We start from the raw sequence: 12,452 nt of genomic DNA, 5'->3' as shown, positions 1-12,452 counted from the left end.
CTCCAATAATTGTGACTTCAATATGATAAAAAATGGGGGTTTTCAAACTTAACACTAAGATATCTTGAAAACCTGATGTGAAATTAGGAATTTAGATTTGGATTCAGCTTAGCTCAGTCTTTATTCAATGGATTTTATTGGTGTTACGGACCTAACAGAATGGACTCAGAATGAAGCCTTTGGAAAATTACAAATTATAGGTTTCATAATCAGGATTTAGGCCTGATACCAATCTATATATATAAAAGAGTAGCGTTACTGACTGACTGATTCATCATCGCACGGCCCAAACGGCTGAACCCAGAATCATGAAATTTTTACAGTGTTTTTGGTTATATAGATCCACTAAGGAGGGATTTTGGAAATTTGTTCATTTAGCCGTAAAAAAGGGGAAAAACGGGTAAAACAGGTTTTCTTAATTATCCTACCTAATATTAGTGATACAAGAAAAATTTTAAATGCACATGTATCTACTATTAAAATAAGCTGATGGGTGTCTGGTACTTTTTTGAAATTCGTACTTTTAAGGGGTGAAAATGTGTAACAAAGGTGATTTTGGTAAATATTTTGAATACATCTCCGTACTTTTTTAAAATGTATTTTTGGTACTTTTTTTTAGCACATTAAGAAAACTTTTTCGATTTATTGAAGTATTCCTATTAAATTACGGACTAGCTCTGGTGTCTGGTACTTTTTTTAAATTCGTACTTTTAAGGGATGAAAATGTGTAACAAAGGTGATTTTGGTACCTTTTTTGGACCTTTATAACTTTTTAACTAATAAACAAAATAACATTTTTGTAAATATTTTGAATATATCTCACAAAATTGGGAGACACCTGTTTCGTGCTTTTTTAAAATTCAGCCCTTTTTGAGTGTAAAAAGGAGAAAACTGTATTTTTAGTACTTTTTTTAGCACATTAAGAAAACTTTTTCGATTTATTGAAGTATTCCTATTAAATTACGGACTAGCTCTGTAATATTTATTGAAACAAAATGTTTGCTATTTCACTGGGGAAAAAAGTACCAAAAAGGGGAAAAACGGCAAATTTAATTTTATTCAAACTCATTGAGCCAATTTAAAATTTGAAGAAGTAGTTTGTTTATTTACTCACACAAAATAAGCTATTGGTATATTATTTTGGAATTCGAGTACTAAGGCCTATATAGGACCAAATTGTTTGGTACCTTTTTGAAAGCACAATTGTTCTGGAACAAATGAATGCAGATTTGAATCGTTTGAGTTTTATCTGTGATATATAGATTTAAATACGGAACATTTTGTAAGCTTAATTCTCAAAAAAGTATATTTCTAAGCGAAAAGGGGAAAAATTGTACTATTTTTATTAGGACTTTCCGCTAAGGTAGAATTTATTCCACTTTTGGTACTTTTTCTTCCTTCAAATGATACTCTGTATGTTTTATAATATAGACTAGACTATAGACTAGACTATAGACTGGACTATAGACTAGACTATAGACTAGACTAAAGACTAGACTATAGACTAGACTATAGACTAGACTATAGACTAGACTATAGACTAGACTATAGACTAGACTATAGACTAGACTATAGACTAGACTATAGACTAGACTATAGACTAGACTATAGACTAGACTATAGACTAGACTATAGACCAGACTATAGACTAGACTATAGACTAGACTATAGACTAGACTATAGACTAGACTATAGACTAGACTATAGACTAGACTATAGACTGGACTATAGACTAGACTATAGACTAGACTATAGACTAGACTATAGACTAGACTATAGACTAGACTATAGACTAGACTATAGCCTACACTATAGACTAGACTATAGACTAGTCTATAGACTAGACTATAGACTAGACTATAGACTGGACTATAGACTATACTATAGACTAGACTATAGACTAGACTAAAGACTAGACTAAAGACTAGACTATAGACTAGACAGTAGACTAGACTATAGACTAGACTTTAGACTAGACTGTAGACTAGACTATAGACTAGACTATAGACTAGACTATAGACTAGACTATAGACTAGACTATAGACTAGACTATAGACTAGACTATAGACTAGACTATAGACTAGACTCTAGACTAGACTAAAGACTAGACTATAGACTAGACTAAAGACTAGACTATAGACTAGACTATAGACTAAACTATAGACTAGACTATGGAATAGACTATAGACTAGACTATAGGCTAGATTATAGGCTAGACTATGGACTAGACTATACACTAGATTGTTGGCTAGACTATATAATAGACTAACTAACTAACTAACTAACTAACTAACTAACTAACTAACTACTACTAACTACTAACTAACTAACTAACTAACTAACTAACTAACTAACTAACTAACTAACTAACTAACTAACTAACTAACTAACTAACTAACTAACTAACTAACTAACTAACTACTAACTAACTAACTAACTAACTACTAACTAACTAACTAACTAACTAACTAACTAACTAACTAACTAACTAACTAACTAACTAACTAACTAACTAACTAACTAACTAACTAACTAACTAACTAACTAACTAACTAACTAACTAACTAACTAACTAACTAACTACTAACTAACTAACTAACTAACTAACTAACTAACTAACTAACTAACTAACTAACTAACTAACTAACTAACTAACTAACTAACTAACTAACTAACTAACTAACTAACTAACTAACTAACTACTAACTAACTAACTAACTAACTAACTAACTAACTAACTAACTAACTAACTACTAACTAACTAACTAACTAACTAACTAACTAACTAACTAACTAACTACTAACTAACTAACTAACTAACTAACTAACTAACTAACTAACTAACTAACTAACTACTAACTAACTAACTAACTAACTAACTAACTAACTAACTAACTAACTAACTAACTAACTAACTAACTAACTAACTAACTAACTACTAACTAACTAACTAACTAACTAACTAACTAACTAACTAACTAACTAACTAACTAACTAACTAACTAACTAACTAACTAACTAACTAACTAACTAACTAACTAACTAACTAACTAACTAACTAACTACTAACTAACTAACTAACTAACTAACTAACTAACTAACTAACTAACTAACTAACTACTAACTAACTAACTAACTAACTAACTAACTAACTAACTAACTAACTAACTACTAACTAACTAACTAACTAACTAACTAACTAACTAACTAACTAACTAACTAACTAACTAACTAACTAACTAACTAACTAACTAACTACTAACTAACTAACTAACTAACTAACTAACTAACTAACTAACTAACTAACTAACTAACTAACTAACTAACTAACTAACTAACTAACTAACTAACTACTAACTAACTAACTAACTAACTAACTAACTAACTAACTAACTACTAACTAACTAACTAACTAACTAACTAACTACTAACTAACTAACTAACTAACTAACTAACTAACTAACTAACTAACTAACTAACTAACTAACTAACTAACTAACTAACTAACTAACTAACTAACTAACTAACTAACTAACTAACTAACTAACTAACTAACTAACTAAACTAACTAACTAACTAACTAACTAACTAACTAACTAACTAACTAACTAACTAACTAACTAACTAACTAACTAACTAACTAACTAACTAACTAACTAACTAACTAACTAACTAACTAACTAACTAACTAACTACTAACTAACTAACTAACTAACTAACTAACTAACTAGCTAGCTAACTAACTAACTAACTAACTAACTAACTAACTAACTAACTACAACTACTAACTAACTAGAAAAAGGACATTTTGACAAACTTCTTTAAAAATTAAACCTTTGGCATACATGGGTTCAATTGAAGATAATTTTTTTAAACGCTAAAATAACTCGATTAAATTGAAATTTTGTTTTAAAGGGTTAATGCTTCCTGATTTTAAAGGGTTAATGCTTCCTGATATTGCTAGAAATAACATTCTATGTACTTTGCAACAATAATCCCAATTTACTTAATCAAAATTGGAAAACAATTTATAGTAAAATCATTTTTACTTAATTATACCATAAGGAAAAATTGACTTTATACCGAATATTTTTTTAAAACTCGAAAGATGTAATAAAGCATATTTTCGACCGACCCTGGTATACAACCTTATATAAACCTTACCCGAATTTTATTAAAATCGTTGGTTAGGGCCATTTAAATTCGTATTTGCTGATGAAAAAATTTGGGAACAGTTGCTATATTAATATGATTTTTAATATAAACTTATAGTTTTTATTGCTTATTATTATAAATTTTATAAAATACGAGCTACTTTAATAAGTTCAACCTGATCTTTTATAAACAATACAAAGAAGTCGTACAATTTTCCTTTAGTTCTGGTTTATTGTTCATTGTTTTGATTGTTTATTTGATAAATGCGTTTTAAATTCTATAGAAGTTTTCCTTTTTTGACACCAAATTGTCTAAACTTTTTTTAATTTTATAGAATAAACTGGAATTATGTTAAATAGATGCTTAATAGATGATGGCCTTTAAATAGCTGGTTCTAGACTAAAATAAAGCTTTATAAAAAAACTGCATTTGAAACACTTAATGCAGGAGACAGTAGTGACCAATATTTATGATAATACTGGTTTATTATTAATTTATAAAATTGACAATTTGTCTTAGGAATTGGGTTATAGATTTTATTAAGGTGTGTCTCAGCTTTTAATAAATGAAATAAATTAATTTTGATTTTTGTTTTTTTATATTTTTTTTATAATTTCAAAAAATATTCTACACGTTTTGTCTGAACAATAACGATTTGAATTGTTTATTGAAAAAACATTCACGCAAATTACTCTATTTATATCTTTTATGTTGATCAAGTATTTAATACTTTAATCTTACAAAATAAGCACTTGAAATATTCTTTTATTTTATTAATAACGGATGTATTTAGGTAACAAGATACTTGACATCAAGTTTAACAGTTTACTTAACAGTAGGGTAAAGTGACTCTTGAAAAGTTAATTTTTTGTAACAATAAACTTAACTTTGAAAAAAGGTAAATTGTTACAACACTAAACCGTTAAAAATAAATCAAAAACATAAAACTGCAAAAAAAAATCTTAAAAAGCGGAAATGTTGAAATAATTAAATTTGGTGTTAAACTAAAACAAACGTTTAACACTAACACATAATTTTATCAAAATTTAACCTTTTCTTTTCTTCTTAAATTTATTAATTCAATACTTTAATTTCCCACACTTTGTGTAAACAAAATATTTTAAAAGTTTTTAATTAATTAAACATATAGTTTATTTCTTCTGCATATCACTTTCAAATATTCATGTCATCACCAAATAATCAAACGAAATTTTAAGAAGGTTATTCATTAGCTTCTTTTTTTTTAATTTGTTTATTTTTGCCATTTTTTTTTTGCAAAACTAATATGCTTGACAAATTTTTGCAAATATTTAATTTGTTAAAAAGTCATTGATTAATTGTTTTATTAAAAGAGCATTTAATATTTATTTCTTAAGGGTTAAATGGTGTAGAAATATTAATCAAATAAAACCTTAAACAAATTAGGAATGTATGTCACCACCAGCAAAAGCTTTAGAAATATCAACACCAATAAAAAGCACAATGTGTGGTCTTATCAAAAATATGATAAAATTGAGAGAAATCTAAAATATTTATAATTTTACGAATATTTTATTATCAAATTCATTGCATTTCATTGTCTATAATCTAGTCTATAGTCTAGTTTATATCCTATTCTATAGTCTAGTCTATAGCCTAGTCTATAGTCTAGTCTAGTCTATGGTTAGGTTAGGTTGATAGGAGGATGTATACTACATCAAATCCGAAGAAATACACCTAGGTTACTATATAGTTTGGTCAATAGACTAGTTCTATATTATTGTTTATAGTCTGGTCTGTAGCGTAGTCTATAGTCTAGCCAATAGTCTAGTGTATGGTATAGTCTAGTCTATATTCTTGTTAAAGTCTTGTCAATAGTCTAGTCTAGTCTATGGTCTAGTCGATAATCCAATCGATATGCTTGCCTATAGTAAAATCGTTGACTATAGACAAGTCAAATCTATATTCTATTTTGAAGTATAGCCTATAGTAGAGTTTATAGTATTGTCTATAGTGTAGTCTACAGTCTACCCTATAGTCTTTTAAATAGTCCAGTTTACTCTATAGACTAGTCAATAGTCTGGCCTAGTCTATATTCTGGTCAATATTCTAAACTATAGTTTACTCTGGAATATAGTCTACATTCTGGACTATAATATAGTCGGTAACCTAGTCTATAGTCAAGTCTATAATCTAGTCTATAGTCTAGTCTATATTCTAGTCTGTAGTCTTGTAGTCTAGTCTATAATCTAGTCTATACTTTTGTCTATAGTCTAGTCTATAATCTAGTCTATACTTTAGTCTATAGGTCTAGTCTATAATCTAGTCTATAGCCTAGTCTATAGTATAGTCTATAGTCTAGTCTATAGTCTAGTCTATAGTTTAGTCTGTAGTCTAGTCTATAGTCAAGTCTATAGTCTAGTCTAGTCTATAGTCCAGTCTATAGTCTAGTCTATAGTCTAGTCTATAGACTAGTTTATAGTCTAGTCTATAGTCTTAGTCAATAGTTGATTTTATAGTCTAGTCTATAGTCTAGTCTATAGTCTAGTCTATAGTCTAGTCTATAGTCTAGTCTATAGTCTAGTCTATAGTCTAGTCTATAGTCTAGTCTAATAGTCTAGTCTATAGTCTAGTCTAGTCTAGTCTATAGTCTAGTCTATAGTCTAGTCTATAGTCTAGTCTATAGTCTAGTCTATAGTCTAGTCTATAGTCTAGTCTATAGTCTAGTCTATAGTCTAGTCTATAGTCTAGTCTATAGTCTAGTCTATAGTCTAGTCTATAGTCTAGTCTATAGTCTAGTCTATAGTCTAGTCTATAGTCTAGTCTATAGTCTAGTCTATAGTCTAGTCTATAGTCTAGTCTATAGTCTAGTCTATAGTCTAGTCTATAGTCTAGTCTATAGTCTAGTCTATAGTCTAGTCTATAGTCTAGTCTATAGTCTAGTCTATAGTCTAGTCTATAGTCTAGTCTATGTCTAGTCTATAGTCTAGTATATAGTCTAGTCTATAGTTAGTCTATAGTCTAGTCTATAGTCTAGTCTATAGTCTAGTCTATAGTCTAGTCTATAGTCTAGTCTATAGTCTAGTCTATAGTCTAGTCTATAGTCTAGTATAGTCTAATAGTCTAGTCTATAGTCTAGTCTAGTCTATAGTCTAGTCTATAGTCTAGTCTATAGTCTAGTCTATAGTCTAGTCTATAGTCTAGTCTATAGTCTAGTCTATAGTCTAGTCTATAGTCTAGTCTATAGTCTAGTCTATAGTCTAGTCTATAGTCTAGTCTATAGTCTAGTCTATAGTCTAGTCTATAGTCTAGTCTATAGTCTAGTCTATAGTCTAGTCTATAGTCTAGTCTATAGTCTAGTCTATAGTCTAGTCTATAGTCTAGTCTATAGTCTAGTCTATAGTCTAGTCTATAGTCTAGTCTATAGTCTAGTCTATAGTCTAGTCTATAGTCTAGTCTATAGTCTAGTCTATAGTCTAGTCTATAGTCTAGTCTATAGTCTAGTCTATAGTCTAGTCTATAGTCTAGTCTATAGTCTAGTCTATAGTCTAGTCTATAGTCTAGTCTATAGTCTAGTCTATAGTCTAGTCTATAGTCTAGTCTATAGTCTAGTCTATAGTCTAGTCTATAGTCTAGTCTATAGTCTAGTCTATAGTCTAGTCTATAGTCTAGTCTATAGTCTAGTCTATAGTCTAGTCTATAGTCTAGTCTATAGTCTAGTCTATAGTCTAGTCTATAGTCTAGTCTATAGTCTAGTCTATAGTCTAGTCTATAGTCTAGTCTATAGTCTAGTCTATAGTCTAGTCTATAGTCTAGTCTATAGTCTAGTCTATAGTCTAGTCTATAGTCTAGTCTATAGTCTAGTCTATAGTCTAGTCTATAGTCTAGTCTATAGTCTAGTCTATAGTCTAGTCTATAGTCTAGTCTATAGTCTAGTCTATAGTCTAGTCTATAGTCTAGTCTATAGTCTAGTCTATAGTCTAGTCTATAGTCTAGTCTATAGTCTAGTCTATAGTCTAGTCTATAGTCTAGTCTATAGTCTAGTCTATAGTCTAGTCTATAGTCTAGTCTATAGTCTAGTCTATAGTCTAGTCTATAGTCTAGTCTATAGTCTAGTCTATAGTCTAGTCTATAGTCTAGTCTATAGTCTAGTCTATAGTCTAGTCTATAGTCTAGTCTATAGTTAGTCTATAGTCTAGTCTATAGTCTAGTCTATAGTCTAGTCTATAGTCTAGTCTATAGTCTAGTCTATAGTCTAGTCTATAGTCTAGTCTATAGTCTAGTCTATAGTCTAGCCTATAGTCTAGTCTATAGTCTAGTCTAGTCTATAGTCTAGTCTATAGTCTAGTCTATAGTCTAGTCTATAGTCTAGTCTATAGTCTAGTCTATAGTTTAGTCTATAGTCTAGTCTATAGTCTAGTCTATAGTCTAGTCTATAGTCTAGTCTATAGTCTAGTCTATAGTCTGGTCTATAGTCTAGTCTATAGTCTAGTCTATAGTCTAGTCTATAGTCTAGTCTATAGTCTAGTCTATAGTCTAGTCTATAGTCTGGTCTATAGTCTAGTCTATAGTCTAGTCTATAGTCTAGTCTATAGTCTAGTCTATAGTCGTAGTCTAGTGATAATCTATTGATTTAGATAGATATTTGTTATACATTTACTGAAAGTGAATTGTTTCTTTTTAGAGGGTTTAAATTATAGCAAGATAAAATTTAATTTCCTTGTAATAAAATAGCCATGGCTTAAATGAAATCATTAATTTTGAATATCGTTATCAGCAGAAGGTGTAGATGTTTAATTAAAAGGTAATAAAGTTCAACGTTTTATTAAAACTTCTTAAAATAATCAATGCGTTTATTGGATCGTAGGCAATGATCGACTATTGGAACACACTTCCAAGTAAAATCAAATGGCAGAATGGTTATCAAATTGTTATTATTTTTCAAGTTTATTTAAAAAGTAAACTTCAAACTATAAGTAGTTTGGATTATTTTCTAAATTAGCCAAATTAAAGTCGTTGTAATGTATTCCTTGATGACATATTCCTAGTTTTATAAGAACTTGTTAAGATTTCTAATAGTTGTTGAAAGATTCTTCCCTACAAGTGCAAAATATGAGCTTATGTGTGAATACAGTAATTTTCTTAAATATTGTTCTTCCGCGTACATTTAACATGATAATTATGCTCTGCCTATTAATTTTAAAGTGATCGGTTTTTGTTTATAAAACATTTGAAAAGTCATTTATAATAAAATTACGATTAATTGCCTTTTAAACTCCTCCGCAAAAGATTTTTCAAAAAAAAAAAAAAAAAAAAAAAATAAAAAAATAATGATCAATAAAAGTAGAAATAAAACTAGATTAATTTTTATTTCATTCATTATTTTTTTGCTGAATATTTTTAATTTATTGAGTTTTTTTTTTTTCGGAAGACTTTTTCAAATGTGTATTAGTCATTATGGAGTTTTTTAAAAGATACTTAAAACACACGCTAAGTTCTTTAATTGGAACTTATTTTTATTTTTATAACAAATCAACAAGAATTTAGGGTTTCAAAGTTCTATTTTGATGAGGTGTAAATATTTATTTATGTAAAATTTAAATTGATCTTGTAAGAACTTGATTTTTTTTTCCTGATGGTGTTTTTTAATTAACAAACTGTTAACAAACATGTTTGAAGGTTGCGACAAACACTCTTAAAGTGTGTAAAACAAAATGGAATAAATTTGTATACCCTACACCACTTTAGTGGGGAGGGTATATTGGGTTTGTGCTGATGTTTGTAACATACACAAATATTCGTCCTATACCACCCTTAAAGTATACCAATCGGCTTAGAATCGTTTTCTGAGTCGATTAAGCTATGTGCGTCCGTCCGTCTGGCTGGCTGCCCATGTAAACCTTGTACGCAAGGTACAGGTCGCAATTTTCAAGGTAATTGGATGAAATTTGGCACAGACGGTTTTTTTGACCCAAGGACAAAGCCTATGGAAATGGAAAATGATTAAAATCGGTCCATTATTTCACCTAGCCCCCATTCATACAACGTTGCGTTGTCAACATTGCAACAATTCGTTGTCGAAATCTAAATTTTATACACATCCGTTGTCTAAATTATAACAAAACATTTACCAATAGTGAGCTTACCACGTTTGTTGATATAAAATTTAGATTTCGACAACGAATTGTTGCAGTGCTGTCAACATTACATAGTGTTATCGTACGTAATTATATACTTTGACAACGGATGGTATTGAAAAATTATAAACAGTTTGGTATATTTCTTTTTCCCTCTATGTAGATCTTCTTCAAATTGTTAAATCTTATGATTCAAAACAATAACTGTGGTTTAACATCTACAGACATCTACATCAGTTGTCATATTCGAATGCTGATTTGCAATTTTAATGATCGTCTCACAATCTCCTCTAACTATTCTTTATTTTTAGAGATCAAACCTCCTTGTTTGCTGGGTTAAAAGAATTTTTGATAATAAGAACTTTGTAGTTAAAAATTCACAACTCATCACTTCTAAAATATTTGTTTAACTTTTACCAATTTTGTATTTTTAAACACTTAAATGTGTCGATTTTAAAGCCTGCGGTTAAAAATCACTTCATATCAAATAGATGAACAAAAAATATAACTTTAAATAGCAACCAAACAAATCACGAAATCCAGTCAAGTGTCAGTCAAGTCATTCAGCATTTTTTATAAAAAAAATCCATAAAATACTAAAAATATTATAAAATACATATTTTTATATTTCCTAACTAAAATTATGCCAAATAATATTAATTAATAGGCAATACGATTTTTTGTGACCCCTTTTACTCTTGCAGTATACATCTGATCTTGGCAAAAAATATATCATTTTGAAGGTATTTGTTCGCAGATGTGCACAATATATATATTAATGAGATCGGTTCAGAATTTTACGAGCTATAAGCGTTTAAAGTTGTTACTAATACATAGAAACAATAGTCACACGTACGTATTCTTGAAATTAAAAACAAACAAACAAAGCAAGAAACAAAACAAAAAAGTAAACCGTGTTGTTTACTTTTTTAAAAAAAGAGAGGAGAGTGCAGAAACGTTTAACTTCTCTGTTACTGTTTTCTTTTTGTATTTCGCATGATATTTATTTTTGTTGTTGTTTTTAATAAGATTTTTGTAAACAAAAATGTATGTAAACAGGCTTAGGCAAAGCGAAAATAGGATTTTATTGTTTTATATTTTTGTGTAAAGAGCTAAATTGTGAATGAGATAATGACCTATTTTGTTATAATATTGTTACGATTGTTACCAAATCGAAAGGAATATTTTTATAAGAATTAGGACTTCAGTTTTATATTTAGAGTTTTCTATTGGATAATTAAATTGAAGTACATTCCCGAGGAAACTTTAACGACCGTATAATATTTTAAAGACAAAGATCTTTAAAATATTATACGTTACACTGCCGATACTTTTCAATTATGTTTAACGAAAAAAATCGGTGAAATAAAATACTGAATTGCGGTACATAATTATTAGTTTTGATTGATTTGGAAGATTTAAATGATGGATTAACGAATTGATTCAGTGTCAGTAAGTATTAAAAAAAGCCTGTATAAAATATAAGTAAAGTTTAGTTGGTCGTGCCGGTAAATGATACACCGTAATAAATGGATAGGTATATCGCTTATATGCAGGTTTAGCACAGCGAGCATTTGATGATATTCTTCTTTTTTGGGTTATTCTAACCAATTTGGAAATAGTTGAGTAAAGTGAAAACTGTAAGTTGAATAGGTGATGGTTATATGCTATATAAAAATAGATGAAACTGCTAGATAAAACTGCTATATATAAATCATGTCTTTTGGGATGAAGAGTGTTTCACCGTACTTAGCAATTTATCGTTTATTTAATAAATGTAGGTCTGCTGAAGTCTTTGTCGAGTGTTATAAGGTATAATTTATACAGCATATATCTGATGGATGGACTACTAATGACACCCAAATAAAATTTATTTATAATTAGATAAGACATTATTTATTTTAAATATTTTTATTGTTTTGACAAATTATTTAGAACATTTCCACTCTGTATTCTGAACAGCTAACATTTCTTTACTGGTGTGTACAGTAGAGTACTCCAGCATTGTGAAGGTAGCGTATATGTATAGGGAATAATAAGTTGATAGAAGAAATGTTCGTTATTTTTTACTTTTAAAATAGTTGAAATACTTTTGAAAAACAAGTTGTATAACTAATTTTGACAATTGAGGTTTTAAACTTCTGATGGGACTTTTACTAAAACCTATCACATTTTCTAAAA

This window comes from Lucilia sericata, unplaced genomic scaffold (genome assembly GCF_015586225.1).
Source record: "Lucilia sericata isolate MDLA Ls3-8-SP2 unplaced genomic scaffold, ASM1558622v1 Contig001494F_arrow, whole genome shotgun sequence".
Lineage (NCBI taxonomy): Eukaryota > Metazoa > Arthropoda > Insecta > Diptera > Calliphoridae > Lucilia > Lucilia sericata.
The sequence above is the reverse complement of the archived record's forward strand: the minus strand, read 5'-3'. Positions refer to the sequence as shown.